This window comes from Ceratotherium simum, chromosome 22 (assembly GCF_057802395.1).
Source record: "Ceratotherium simum simum isolate JZ-2026a chromosome 22, ASM5780239v1, whole genome shotgun sequence".
In the NCBI taxonomy this organism is placed as follows: Eukaryota; Metazoa; Chordata; class Mammalia; order Perissodactyla; family Rhinocerotidae; genus Ceratotherium; species Ceratotherium simum.
Window position 1 is genome coordinate 15,864,134 of NC_141921.1, and position 15,531 is coordinate 15,879,664.

Sequence of the window (15,531 nt, forward strand, 5' to 3'; positions counted from 1 at the left end):
ATCTGAAGGATATCCATCATATCAGGATACAGTATTCTTGGCTGAAAGTTTTTTTCTTTCAGAATTTTGAATATATCATTCCACTCTCTCCTAGCCTATAGAGTTTCTGCTGACAAATTGGCTGGGAGCCTGATTGGGATTCCTTTGTATGTTATTTTTTTGTCTAGCTGCCTTTAATCTTTTTTCTTTATCATTGACTTTTGCCAGCTTTAGTACCATATGCCTTGGAAGGGGTCTTTTTATGTTGATATATTTAGGAGATCTTTTGACTTCATTCACGTGTATTTCCAGCTCCTTCCCCAGATTTGGGAGGTTCTCAGCTATTATTTCTTTGAACAAGCTCTCTGTTCCTTTTTCCCTATCTTCTCCCTCTGGAATACTTATAATACTTATGTTGCATTTCCTAATTGAGTTGGATATTTCTCAGAGAATTTCTTCATTTCTTTTTAGTCTTAGTTCTCTCTCCTCCTCCATCTGGAGCATTTCTGCATTCCTATCCTCAATAATGCTAATTCTTTCCTCCATATTGTCAGCTCTGTTCTTTAAAGATTCCAAATTTTTCTTTATCTCCTCCATTGTGTTTTTCATCTCCAACATTTCTGATTGGTTTTTCTTTATCGTTTCAGTCTCTTTTGTGAAGAAGTTTCTATTTCATTGAATTGTCTATTTGTGTTTTCTTGTAATTCGTTGAACTTTTTTATGATAGCTATTTTGAATTCTCTGTCATTTAGGTTATAAATTTTTGTGCCTTCAGGATTGATTTGTGGGTGCTCGTCATTTTCCTTCTGGTCTGGAGATTTAATATATTTTTGCATACTGCTTGAGGGCATGGCCTCATTCTGAGAATATCTGGTGGCAGCTTCCACCTGCCGCCATTAGGTGGGGGTCAAGAGCTGTGTATTCTGAGCCCACTGTAATCCACGGGCGCCCTGGCCAACTGGTTGTGCTGGGGCGCTAGGCAGTGGGGAGGGGCTCTTTCTTTGGCCTGCCTGATCCCCGGTGGCTTCTCGCTCTTCCCTCGCTATCTGCTCTCCTGGGGTGTTAGCTTGATGAAGGCACCCCCTCCACAGTTCAGTCCCCTCTGTATGGGAATTTCCCACAGGCTGTGTGAGAGCTTGGAGAGTGACGGTTTTCCCACGGAGGGCCATCTCTCCCCCCTCTCTCTCTGAGAGCCATGCAGACCTGGTCCCAGGGTCACTGTTGTTGGGGAAGGAGAGGAGTTCTCCTTACCTCCTTCCACTTCCTCCAGGGGTTCCAGCACCTCCACCTTCAGATGTATGGCTGTGTGGGTCTCTCAGACCTTGTGTTGTGTGAATGTCCTCTGTTGGTATGTGAATGTCCTTTTTGTTGTATCTTAGTGGGGAGAATCTACAGGGAAAGCTCACTCTGCCATGATGCTGATGTCACCTCCCCAAAAGGTCTTTTTTTAATGGAAGTTAAATTTTATCAAATGGAATGTATGCTGTATTATCAATTGCCTTTTCAATATCCATAATATATCAAGAAGTATACGCCCTTAGATCTGTTGAAATAGTTAAAGCGAATGCACATTTGAGAATCTGAGAAGCATTTAATTTCTTTTATTTAATAGATAACTTTAGTCTATTTACTTTAATTGATACAAATGATACATTTTTCTTGGTTTAGTGTATTTTTATGTTATGCTTTTGGTTCCTAGTGTTTTTCCTTTTTTTTTTTTTTTTTTTTATTTATCCACATTTTCTTTGTTTCATGCTACATCCTTTGGTTTGAAACTTTTCTATCCAATTTTAGTTGAGATATAATTCACATGTCATAAAATCTACCCATTCATCATACACAATTAAGAGGTCTTAGTATATTTGCAAGATTTTGCAACCATCACCACTATCTAATTCAAGAATATTTTCATCAACCCCCAAACCTAGTAGCCATTAGCAGTCACTCTCCATCTTCCTCTCCCTCAAGTCTCTAGAAACCACCAATCTATTTTCTGTCTCTTTGATTTGTCTATTCTCTACATTTTGTATAAATGGAACCATACAATATGTGGCCTTTTGTCTCTGGCTTTTTTTCTACTTAGCATGATGTTTTCAAGGTTCATCCATGTTGTAGCAAGTCCATTCCTTTTTATGGCTGAATAATATTTCATTGTATGGATGTACCACATTTTGTTCATTCATCAGTTGATGGACATTTGGATTGTTTTCACTTTTGGTTATTATGAATAATACTGCTTTGAACTTTAGTGTACAAGTTTTTATGTGAAAATGTGTTTTCATTTCTCTTGGATATCTACCTAGGAGTGGAATTTTTGGGTCATATGGTAACTCCATGTTTAACTTTTTGAGAAGCTGCCAACTATTTTCCAAGTGGCTCCACCATTTTACATTTCCATCAGCAATGTATGTGAGTTCCAATTTCTCCACATCCTTGTCAATACTCGTTCAATCTTTTTGATGACTATCATTCTAGTGGTTGTGATGTGGTATCTCATTGTGGTTTTGATTTGTATTTCTCTGATGGCTAATGATGTTGAATTTTTATTTTTTCATTTGCTTATAGGCCATTTGTTTCTCTTCTTTGGAAGAATGACTACTCAAATCCTTTGCCATTTAAAAATTGGATTATTTGTCTTTTTATTGTTACGTTATAAGAGTTTTTAATATATTTTGGACACTACACCCTTATCATAGATATAATTTACAAATATTCTCTCCCATTCTTTGGATTGTATTTTCACTTTTTTGATAGTGTCCTTTGAAGCACAAAAGTATTGTAATTTTGATGAAGCCTAATTTATCTATTTTTTTCTTTAATTGTTTGTGATTTAGGTGTTATCTTTAAGAAACCATTCCCTAATCCAAGGTCAGGAAATTTACTCTTTTTTTTTTTTGTAGGAGTTTTATAGTTTTAGCTCTTATATTTAGGTCTTTAATTCATTTTGAGTAAATTTTTGTACATGGTATGAGGTAAGGGCCTAACTCAATTCTTTTGCATGTGGATATCTAGTTATCCCATCACCACTTGTTGAAAAGACTATTTTTTTCCCCATTCAATTTCCTTGGCACCTTTGTTGAAAATCAGTTGATCACAAATGTGAGAGCTTATTTCTAGACTTTTAATTCTATTACATTGATCTTTTGTACTATTTTTGCAACTCTGCCTATAGATGTATGTGTTTATTTCTGGATTCACAATTCTATTCCACTTATCTATAGACCTATGCTCGTGCCAGTACCACACATAGTCTTTTATTCTTTTAGCTTTATTGAGGTATCATTGACAAAAAAATTGTATATATTTAATGATGTTTGTTTTGATGTTTTAATATATGTATACCTTGTGAAATGATCACCACTATCAAGCTAAAAAACATATCCATCACCTCACATAGTTGCCATTTTCCTCTGTGTGTGTGTGTGTTTGTGTGTGTGCGCTGAGAACACTTAAGATCTACCTTCTTAGCAAATTTCAAGTATACAATGCAGTATTTCTAACACACAGTCTTGATTAATCTAGCTTTGTAATAAGTTTTAAATTGGAAAAACTGAGTTCTCTGAGTTTTAGGAAAAACTTGTCAATTTCTTTCCCAAATATTCGCTGGGGTTTTCATAGGGATTGTTTTGAATCTGTATATGTTTTTGGAGAGTACTGCCATCTTAACTATATTAAGTCTCCTGATCCATGAACATGAGATGTTTTTCCATTCTTTTAGATCATTTTTAATTTCTTTCCACAATGTTTTGTAGTTTTCAGTGTCCAATCTTACACTTCTTTTGTTAAATTTATTCCTAAGTATTTTAATTATTTTTGATGCTATTAGAGCAAATGAAATTGTTTCCTTAATTTCATTTTTAACTTGTTATTTGCTATTTATAGAAATACAATTGATATTTGTATGTTGATCTTGTATTCTGCAACCTTGCTGAACTTGTTTATTAACTCTAATAGCTTTTTGTATGTGTGAATTCCTTAGAATTTTTATATACAAGATCCTGTCATCTGAAAACAGATATACTTTTACATCTTCATTTTCAATTTGTATGTCTTTCATTTCTTTTTCTTCCCTAATTGCCCTGACTAAAACCTCCAGTAAAATGTTGAATAACAGTAATGAGAATGGACATTTTTGTCTTGTTTCTGGTCTTAAGGGTAAAGCTTTCAGTCTTTCACCAATAAGTATGATGTTATCTGTAGGTTTTTCATAGATGCTCTTTATTAGATTGAAGAAGTTCATTTTTATTCCTAGATTGTTGGATGCTTTTATCATAAAAGAGTGTTGGATTTTATGAAATAATTTTCTGTATTCTTTGACACGATCATGTGGGTTTTGCTTTTACCCTATTAACGTGGTATTCACATTGATCGATTTATGTGTGTTGAACCAACCTTTCATTCCTTGGATAAATCACACTTGTTATGGTGTATAACTTTGTATGTTGCTAGATTCAGTTTTCTGGCACTTAGCTGAGGATTTTTGTGTCTATGTTTTTGAGCTGTCAGTCAGTTATTGTCTTTTCTTCTGATATCTTGGTCTAGTTTTGATATAAGAGTGATACTGCCTCATTGAATGAACTGGGAAGTACTACTGCTTCTTCTGTTGTTTTTGAAGAGTCTGAACGACTGGTGTTGATTGTTTAAACATTTGGTAGAATTCACGAGTGAAATCATCTGGTCCTGGGCTTTACTTTGGGGAAGTTTATAAATTATTAATTAAACCTTTTTACCTTCTATAGACATATTCATATTTTCTATTTCTTTTTGAGTCAGTTCTAGTAGTTTATGTCTTTCAAGAAATATGCCCATATCTTCTAGATTATTTAATTTGTTGGCATAGTTTAATTGTTCATAGTATTCCCTTATAATCCTTTTTTAAAATTTCTGTAAGCTTTGTAGCAATGTCCCCTATTTCACTCCTAATTTTAGTAATTTGTCTTCTCCTTTTTTTTTTTCTTGGTCAATCTAACCAAAGGTTTGTATCTTTTAAAGAACCAACTTTTGGTTTGTTCATTTTCTCAAAATTTTTTCTGTTCCCTATTTCCTTTATTTCTACTCGGATCTTTATTTCCTTCCTTCTGCTTGCTTTCACATTAATTTGCTTGTCAATATCTAGTTTCTTAAGGTGAAAGGTTAGGGTGTTGATTTGAGATCATCTTCTTTCTCTTATTTTATTTATTTATTTTTGCACAAATTTTATTTTATTTTCAAACTGTACTGAGATATAATTGACATATGCCATTATGTAAGATTAAGGCATACAATGTAAATGATTTGAAATACATATATATTGTGAAATGATTGCCACAATGGGATTAGTTAACACCTCCATCAACTCACGTAATTACCTTTGTGTATGTGTGTATGTGTGTGTGTGTGTGTGTGTGTAGAGAACATTTAAGATCCACTCCCTTAGCAACTTTCAAGTACACAATACAGCATTGTTAACCTAGTTACCATGCTGCATATTACATCCCCAGAACTTATTCATCTTATAATTGGTAGTCTGTACCCTTTAAAGAACAATCCCCATTTCTCCCACTCCCCAGCCCCTGGCAACCACCCTTCTTCTCTGTTTCTATGAGTTCCACTTTTTTAGATTCCACATATAGGTGAGATCATACAGTATTTGTCTTTCTTTGTCTGACTGATTTCACTTAGCATAACGTCCTCAAGGTCCATCCATGTTGTTGCAAATGGCAGTATTTCCTTCTTTTTAATGGCTGAATAATATTCCATGGCATATATAAATATATACCACAACTTCTTTATCCATTCATTCATTGATGGACACTTAGGTTGTTCCCACGTCTTGGCTATTGTGAATAATTCTGCAAGAAACATGGGAGTGCAGATATCTGTTTGAGATTCTAATTTCATTTCTTTTGGATAAATACTCAGAAATGGGATTGCTATATCATATTGTAGCTCTATTTTTAATTTTTTGAGGAACCTCATACTGTTTTTCATAGTGGCAGTGCCAATTTACATTCCCACCAACAGCGCACAAGGGTTCCTTTTTCTCCACATCCTTGCCAACACTTGTTATTTCTTGTCTTTTTGATAATAGCCATTCTAACAGGTGTGAGGTGACATCTTATTGTGGTTTTGATTTGCATTTCCCTGATGATTAGTAACGTTGAGCATCTTTTCATGTACCTGTTGGCCATTTGTATGTCTTCATTGGAAAAATGTCTATTCAGTTCCTGTGCCCATTTTTAAATCTGATTATTTGTTTTTTTGCTATTGAGTTGCATGAGTTCCTTATATATTTTTTATATTGACCCCTTAGATATACGATTTGCAAATATTTTCTCCCATTCAATAGGTTGCCTTTTCATTTTGTTGATTATTTCTTTTGCTGTGCAGAAGATTTTTAGTTCAGTTGTAGTCCCACTTGTTTATTTTTGCTTTTGTTGCTTGTGCTTTTGGTGTCATATCCAAATAAGTCTTTGCTAAGGCCAATGTCAAGGAGCTTAATCCCTATGTTTTCTTCTAGGAGTTTTATAGTTTCAGGTGATAAATTTAAATCTTAATCCATTTTGAGTTAATTTTTGTCAGTGGTGTAAAACAGGAGCCCAATTTCCTTCTTTTGCATGTGATTATCCAGGATTCCCAACACTGTGTTTTGAAGAGACTGTCTTTCCCCATTAGGTGTTCTTGGTTTCCTTGTCAAATATTAGTTGACCATATAGGTGAGGGTTTATTTCTATTCTCTTGATTCTGTTCCATTTTCTGTGTTTCTATTTTTATGCCAATACCATACTGTTTTGATTACTATAGCTTTGTAGTGTAGTTTGAAATCAAGAATTGTGATATGCTATCTTAGTTTTCCTTTCTCAAAATTGCTTTCTCTATTCAGGGTGTTTTTGTGGTTCCATACACATTTTAGGACTTTTTTCCATTATTGTGAAAAATGCCATTGGAATTTTGATATGGGTTGCATTCAATCTATAGATGGCTTTGGGTAGTATGGACATTTTAACAATATTAATTCTTCTGATCCATGAATGTAGGATATCTTTTCATTTATTTGTATCTTCTTCAATCGCTTTCATTAAAGTCTTGTAGTTTTCAGTACACAGATCTTTCACCTCCTTATTTAAATTTTTTCCTAAGTATTTTATTGTTTTGATGCTATTGTAAAGGGGATTGTTTTCTTTATTTCTTTTCTAGTTATCTTGTTAGTGTATAGAAATGCAACTGATTTCTGTATGTCGATTTTGTATCCTGCAACTTTACCGAATTCTTTATTGATTCTAACAGTTTTTTTGGTGAAACCTTTAGGATTTTCTATGTAATATCATATCATCTGCAAAAGAGATAATTTTGCTTCTTCCTTTCCAATTTGAATGCATTTTATTTCTTTTCTTGCCCAATTGCTCTGGCTAGGACTTATGTTGAGCAGGAGTGGTGAAAGTAGGCATCCTTATCTTGTTCCTGATCTTAGAGGAAAAGCTTTCAACCTTTCACTGTTGTCTGTTCAGATTTTCTACTTCTTCATGATTCAGTCTTGGTAGGTTGTGTGTTTCTAGGAATTTATCCATTTCTTCCCACTTGTCCAATTTGTTGGCTATAATTTTCAGAGCAGTCTCTTATGATCCTTTGTATTTCCGTAGTATCAGTTGTAACGTCTCCTTTCATTTCTGATTTCATTTATTTGAACCTTCTCTCTTTTTTTCTTAGTCTAGCTAAATGTTTGTCAACTTTGTTTATCTTTTCAAAAAACAGTTCTTAGTTTCGTTGATCTTTTCTAGTGTTTTTTCTGGTCTCTATTCTATTTATTTCAGCTCTGATCTTTGTTATTTCCTTCCTTCTGCTAACTTTCAGCTTAGTTCATTCTTTGAGGTATAAAGTTAAGCTGTTTATTTGAAACTTTATTTTTTTTTAAATAGGCATTTTTTGCTGTAAAATTCCTTCTTATAACTGCTTTTGATGCATCTCATAAGTTTTGGTATGCTGTGTTCTCATTTTCACTTGTTTCAAGATATTTTTTGATTTCCCTTTTGACACATTGATTGTTCAGGTGTGTGTTGTTCAATTTCCATATATTTGTGAATTTTCCAGTTTTCCTCCTTTAATTGATTTCTAGTTTCATACCATTATGGTCAGAAAAGATATTTGGTATGATTCAATATTATTAAATTTGCTAAGACTTGTTTTGTGACTTAACATATAATCTATCCTGGAGAATGTTCCATGTGTGCTTGAGAAGAATGTGTGCTCTGCTGCTGTTGGATGGAATGTTCTGTATAGGTCTGTTAGGCCCATTTGCTCTGAAGTATAGTTCAAGTCCAATGTTTCCTTATTAATTTTCTGTCTTAATTTCCGTAGTATACAAAAATTTTGCCCCTACATAGCTTCTTTCTCTCTTTCCTCCTTTGTGCTATTTTTTTTTTTTTTGAGGAAGATCAGCCCTGAGCTAACATCCATGCTAATCTTCCTCTTTTTGCTGAGGAAGACTGGCTCTGAGCTAACATCTATTGCCAATCCTACTCCTTTTCTTTTCCCCAAAGCCCCAGTGGATAGTTGTATGTCATAGTTGCACATCCTTCTAGTTGCTGTATGTAGGATGCGGCCTCAGCATGGCTGGAGAAGCAGTGCGTCGGTGTGTGCCCAGGATCTGAACCTGGGCCGCCAGTAGCAGAGCGCGCGCACTTAACCGCTAAGCCATGGGGCCAGCACCCTTTGTGCTATTTTTGTTGTATAAATTATATCATTATATATTGTGTGCCCATTAACACTGATTTATAATTATTGCTTTATGCAATTGTCTTTTAAATCGGATAGGAGAAAAAAAGAGTTACAGACAAAACATACATTTATACTGCCTTTTATGTTCACCTGTGTAGTTATCTTTAATAATGCTCTTTATTTCCTCACGTCCGGGTTAGAGTCCTTGATTTTTATCCTGGTTTAAGGAGCCATTTGTAACCTTGACCTGCTTTCCTCTCTGACTATTCTCTCCTCATTTTGACTCAGACATACACCCTCAGCTTGATCTTACTTTGCTTCTCTTAACCTATTGCATGTAAACATCTGTTGAAACTACTCTCCCAAAGCCTCCTTATTGCTAAAAGTGGCAAACACTATTCAGTCCTTGTCTCACTTGATGTGTCTGCACATTTGACCACGAAGACCACAGTCTTCTTCCAGACTTCTTCTCTCCTTGAATTTCTGCATCATTTGTCATGGTCTCCAAGTTTTTCTCTCCCTCCTTGGCCCCTCAATATCATCATCTTCTCTGGATTCTCTCCTTGAAGCCAGTCCTTAGGTATTGTGGGTTTTCAGAGTTCTGTTTGCAGCTCTCTTCTCCTTCTACACACTCTCTCTGGGTGACCTCATCCCCCCAATGGCTTCAGTTTCTGCAGAAGTGCTGACGACACTCAGATTTCTATCTTTAGAGCTTTCTCTTGAGCTCTAGACCCATTAATCCTACAGATACTAGGAGTCCCACAAGCTCCCTGAGTCCAACTAAACTCATCATCTGTCTTCCTGGTCTCCCCCTACCAAATTTCCCACTTCCATGTTCCCAGTCTCAGTGAATGGCACCATCACCCATCTGATTAACCAAACCTGGAATCCATAGTTGACTCCTCTTTCTACCTCCCCATTTCCTAATCAGCTACCTAGACCCATAGAGTCCACCTTGTAAAGACCTCTTGTCTAATACCTACCTCTCATGTTCAGCAATTACTGCTTTAGTTCAGCTTCTCATCATTTCCCACCTGAATGAATGCAGCAACTGGCATCCATCTCCTCCAATTTAGTCTCCACATCAGAGCCAGAGTAATCATTCCCAGATATAAATCTAATGTCATGCCTCCTTAATGGATGAAGTCATGCCTCTTTTGTCTCCACCACTGTAAAATCTACCCTCTTTAGGCTATTTTTCAGGGCATGATAGATACGCCATAGTCTGTCCTTGCCTACCTTTTCAGCCCCATCTCCCATCATTCTCGGGCTTAGCTCATGCTTCATGACTTCACACATGATGTCCCTCTACGTGGCATATCCTTCTCTGCTCTTCCTCTTCTAGGATCAACTTGACTGTTACCTCTGGCAGAAAGCCTTTCCTTGCTCTTCAGATTGAGTTACGGCTCCTTCTATGGGCTCCTTGGAATTCATGTTCTAACTTGGTCCTAGATATCATCTCATAGTGATGAGTAAGAGAGATCTGGGTTTGAATCCAGCTCTTCCACTTACAGACTGTGTGATCTTGGGCAAGTTGCTGAGTCTATCTGGGCCTCAGTTTTCTGAGACAACAATATGATAGCACCTATATTACAGGGTTGTTGTGAGGATTAAATGAAATAATGAAGGGAAAGTGATTGACACAGTGCCTTACACTCAGTAAATTTTCATTGAGTCATATCTATTATTAATTATTATCGTTATTAATATAGTCATCTTCCTGCACAACACGAGGACTGTGTCTTTCACCTAGCTCATATTAGGGACTTAACAAATGCTAGTTGAATAAATGTGTGGATGCATGGGAAAGAATGACTGTTTTCTAGACCTGGTAATAGTCAGTGAGGAGGAAACAAAGAAAAACTAGATATTGCCCCTGACTTCAGGGAACTCAGAGTGCAGCAGGCAAGTGAGACATGCACAAAAGTAACTTCTGTACAAGGCTGACTTAGTGCCCTGGAAGTGGAGCAGGGAGAGGGCCGTGGAACGTCAATGGTGCAAATCTGAGTAGGTTACACTCTGGTTGCGTTTAAGTTGGACGGTTAAATGGGGATAGTTCATGGATCTGATCCTAGAGAAGTGGGTATGGAATCAAACCAGGAAGAAAGAAAACAAGTGAAGGCTTTATCATTGGAGTTAATATTGCATCAATCCCGCAACATTTGTGCTGAAAATACACTAGTTTCCTTAAGTCCAGGGCCCATTTCCATCCATATTTGGATGTTTCTGAAGTTAGGACTCACCTTTCAACCTTTCAGTTTGATGGAGCGTTCCCTTCTGTTTCTTTCCCTTAAAAGCTATTATTAATATGATTAGGTGTCTTATAATTGATAGTGTCTTAGATTGAGGAAATACAAATATTATCCCCCATTTTCTTACTTACAATTTGTGGTTTCCTATATTTACATGTGAGTTCTGATAACCCATGATCTGTCTTAATTTGTAACTTTTCTGAGGAACAGACTTGAATTATATATGCTGTGAGGCTGGTGCCAGGGGACAGGTCATTTAGCTAGTGAGTAAATCTAGATGACTTCTCAGCATCCACTTTTCACTGTGCTTATATTGCTGTTTACCAGGTGTAGGTATGTACACTCTGTTTTTTTGGTGGTGAGAGAATTGTATTTTTATAGAGAATGAGGGGTGGTCTGGGTTTCTGTTACATAGTATTATTTGTAAGTTTGGGGATTTATAGAGCTTCGGGAACAGATCCCTCACAAAGTTCAGAGGTCTCATGTCTATGCCTCTCAGCCACACAAATATTCCACTTAGTAAAGGATCAACTCTCCCTGTTTGGAGAGGTGAGGTTGTGGCTAACAACTTGGAAGTTTAGAAAATATGTAGGTTCTCAAGAAGCTTGAAAATTAGTAAGGACTTTGGGGATCTGTCTCCAGGATTAAAAAGCCCCATTGGGGTCCCTTCTCCGTGCCCCCCTGGTGCTAGGTTCCCACCGGCATTACAACCTGATCACGGAGGTGACATGCGGGGATGCACATTGTCCTTATATTTGGCTCCTCTATGATAGTGAGAAGGTATAATCATGAAGTTAGTGACCATGTGTTCATTGCCCCTGAATCCACAGGGCCCAGGGACCTGGAACAGAGTAGGCACCTAGTCCATGGACAACAGATGCATCAGGCTGATATTTACCATGCCAGACACTCTACAAGGCACTCTCACTATTAGATTTTTGAGTTTTACTTTTTTGTGTGTTACTTGTATTATTCCTTTCGTTGTTACTCTGGAGCAGAGGTTACCCTACTTTACGGCAGGGGTTAACAAGATTTACATTTGTAAAGGGTTGTAAAAAAGAAAGAAGACGAACATGAGACTGACACTGTATCTGACCTGCAAAGCTTAAAATATTTGCTCTATGGCTCTTTACAGAAAAAACTTACCAACTCCTGCTCTAGAAAATAAAATATGCATCATTGACTTATTACACTCTCACCTAAATGAGTACTTGAGCACTTCCCAAACAATTCAGAGATTTTACAGCAGTTTAAGTCCATTTTCTCCTCCTACTCTTTGCACAATTTTAGCGTCTCTCTTCCCACAACACCACACACACACCTATGGAATCAGAATCTGCTCTTTAACAAAATTCCCCCAGTTGTTTCCTATGCACTTTCAAGTTGGAGAAATAATAATTTAGCCAACATTGCTGGGACAACATGTACACACCTGCAGCAGTGGACCTGTGGTACAAGCTCCAGCCTTTTTACTTTTTCTTTTTTTTAAAAAATTTTTTGTTTATTGCAGTAACATTGGTTTATAACATTGTATAAATTTCAGGTATACATCATTATACTTCTATTTCTGCATAGACTACGTCATGTTCACCACCCAAATACTAATTACAACCCATCACCACACACATGTGCCGAATTATCCCTTTCACCCTCCTCCCTCCCCCCTTCCCCTCTGGTAACCACCAATCCAATCTCTGTCTCTATGTATTTGTTTGTTGTTATTATCTACTACTTAATGAAGGAAATCATACAGTATTTGACCTTCTCCCTCTGACTTATTTCACTTTGCATAATACCCTCAATGTCCATCCATGTTGTCACAAGTGGCTGGATTTTTTTAAAGCTCAGTACTGAATAAAGCTTTTAGAAAAATCAGGAGGAGAAAACTAAACTTCCTTAACACAAGTGTGGCTCCAGGGTTCCAGGTAAGACTGACAGCCCATCTTCTTGTCTTGTGACTCATGGGCTGGCTGACCTGCCGTCTGCAGGGGGTTCCTGTCTGATAATACCTGTGCTCCTTCTGGGGAAAACCTGAGCTGGCTTTCGTCCTCCTTTCGTCCTCCAACAAGCTCCCACTTTATTTTTGTTGAAGAGAGAGAACAAGAAGGCATTAGAGTTATGTTAAATGGAAGGGAGTAAAAGGGAAAGAAAGCATTACTTTTTTATATCATCTTAAAGAAAAATAACCTTCCTGTCCACTTCCTGCCAGTTACCACCCATTGCTTTGCTTCCTTCTGGAGAAAATCACCTAGAAAGAGTGATCCACACTTCTGTCTCTAATTTCTGTCCTACAATTCTCTCTTAAACACACTTCAGTCAGGTTTCACTAACTCTGCCTGTGACTCCCCACTCCCTGCCCCTGTTTATTTAGCAGCAGTGGCCAGAATTCAGCTTTTAATTCACCAGAACCCAACTTCTCTTCCCTAGTGAAACAATTTATCTTGTATCCTGCAACATTGCTAAACTCATTAATTCGTTTCAGGAGTTTTTATGTAGGATCCTTGTTTTTTTGTTTTTTGTTTTTTGTTTTTTTTAATGTAGACAGGTCATCTGCAAATAGAGACAGTTTTGCAGCTTCCTTTCCTATCTTTTTTTTTCTTCCCTTATTGCACTGGCTAGGACTTCCAGTACTATTTGGAATAAGAGTGGTGAGAGCAAGCATCCTTGTTTTGGTACTGATTTTAGGGAGGAAAAGCATTTAGTCTTTTGCCATTTTGTATGATGTTAGCTGGAGGGTTTTGTTTAGATTTTTTTTTTTTTTGTCGGAGTAAGGAAACTTCCTTTTATCCCCAGTTTGCTGAGATGTGTTTTTTTTTGTTTTTTTTTTCAAATCATGAATGAGAGAAAGGACATTCCAATCCGTATGCATTTGAAATAGCTTGAGGCAAATATATTTTCGGCAACAAGCAGTTCTTGTTGTCAAAGGGACTCAAGGACAAGAGGAAGTTTGGACTCTTTAAGATCTCTTCCACCCCATATGTTTCTAAGGCCAGAGTTGAGTGCTTAGTTGATAGTGCTGAGAGTTCTGGGAGAAGAAAAAAACTTTCATCTGGGCTGCAAGTAGTTAGGAAACTTCCTGAAGAAGAGACCTGTATGAGCCCTTCATGGATGAGTAAGAAGTAGTCAAGTGGGAGGAGAGGGCATTCCAGGTATAACAGTCTATGCAAAGACCTGAGGAGTCAGGACAGTCAGGACAGGGTAAAGGGATCATATTAGGAGGTAGGGAAATGGGTAGGTCTGCTGTGGGTTTCTACTGCTCTGAAAACGCTAAGAAAGAAGCCCCATTAGTTCCAGCAGATGATCCTCACGTGCCCTCTCTAATGACCCCAGAACAGTTTTCCTAACAAGCCCCCACAAAACACAATCGGCATGTCTTACTGACCGTTTCCTTTTTTTTCCTCCAGAAAATCAAGGCTCCTCTTTCCCCAGGTCTTCTCTCCTTAGAGGCTGTGGCCTTCAGGCAGGAAACCCGTAGACTGCAGACTCTTCCTTCTTACAGTTCCATATCCCTCTTAGAACTCATGTTCCTTTAATGCTTGGGGAAGCCTAAGAGTTCTCAAGACTGGCAATTCCCCTAAATTTATCTTCTAGAGAAGATAAATGAGCAAATCACACTGTTAGCATTTAGTAGTCTTTTGGGTTGTCTTAACATTCAGATGACCCTTAATTTGCAAATAAAACTCATTTCTAAGCAGCTAACAGCCATTGGAATATTTTGTTAATTGAAGCCTATTAGAAAGACATGTAGAGAGTAGCTGATTTAAAAGATTCATCTTCTGTTGCCTTTTGCAAAGCAATTTAATATTTGTCCAAATCCAGGGTGATAGAAATTTGATTTGCTCTGACAGCACTAGAAATAGTATAATTCCTGGTTAATATGGCATCTGATGTTGTGATTGTGTCTCACTAATTTTGTGTGTGTGTGTGTTTATTGAAAGTATGACTCTGGATATGCAGTCAGTTACCATCATGAGTATCCAACCCATACATCCTGATCTCACAATGAGCCTGATCTTAACATTTGTAGTTGACAAATACAAGCTACTGTTAATAACTTAATGAACATTTTCTAAGGTATTTGGTTTTGAAGGCAATGACTCTAATGATAATTTATACCATTATTTCAGTTTTAAGGCATATTCCCATTTAAACTTAAAAATAATCTTATGGTATAGCCAGAGTCAGATATGGTCATTATCTCCATTTTACAGATGGAAGGGGGGAAACTGAGTTCCAGAGATATTAGGTGGTTTTTCCAAGGTCTCAACAAATTAGGTGAAGATTAAAGTCCAGGACACTTCCCACTGGTCTCTCTGGTGGTGGAGGAAATTTAAGCATCAGTTGGTTATGGAACGAAGACATTCTCCTTATAAATAAAAGTCTGGGTTGCTGGAAGCCACAGTGAAAGTAGGAACAATGGAAACAAGAGAAGGATCCACGGAAGTGAAGAAGAGCTGAAAGAACTGGGGAGATTGCAGACCAGGGATAGGGGTGGGGCTGGGGAAAAAATCACTCAACAAACACTTATTGAGAAGTTAATATTCCACTGCACAATGCTTTTGCTTAGGCTACAGAATGCTGGTGAGGTCCAAAGTATCCAATAGAG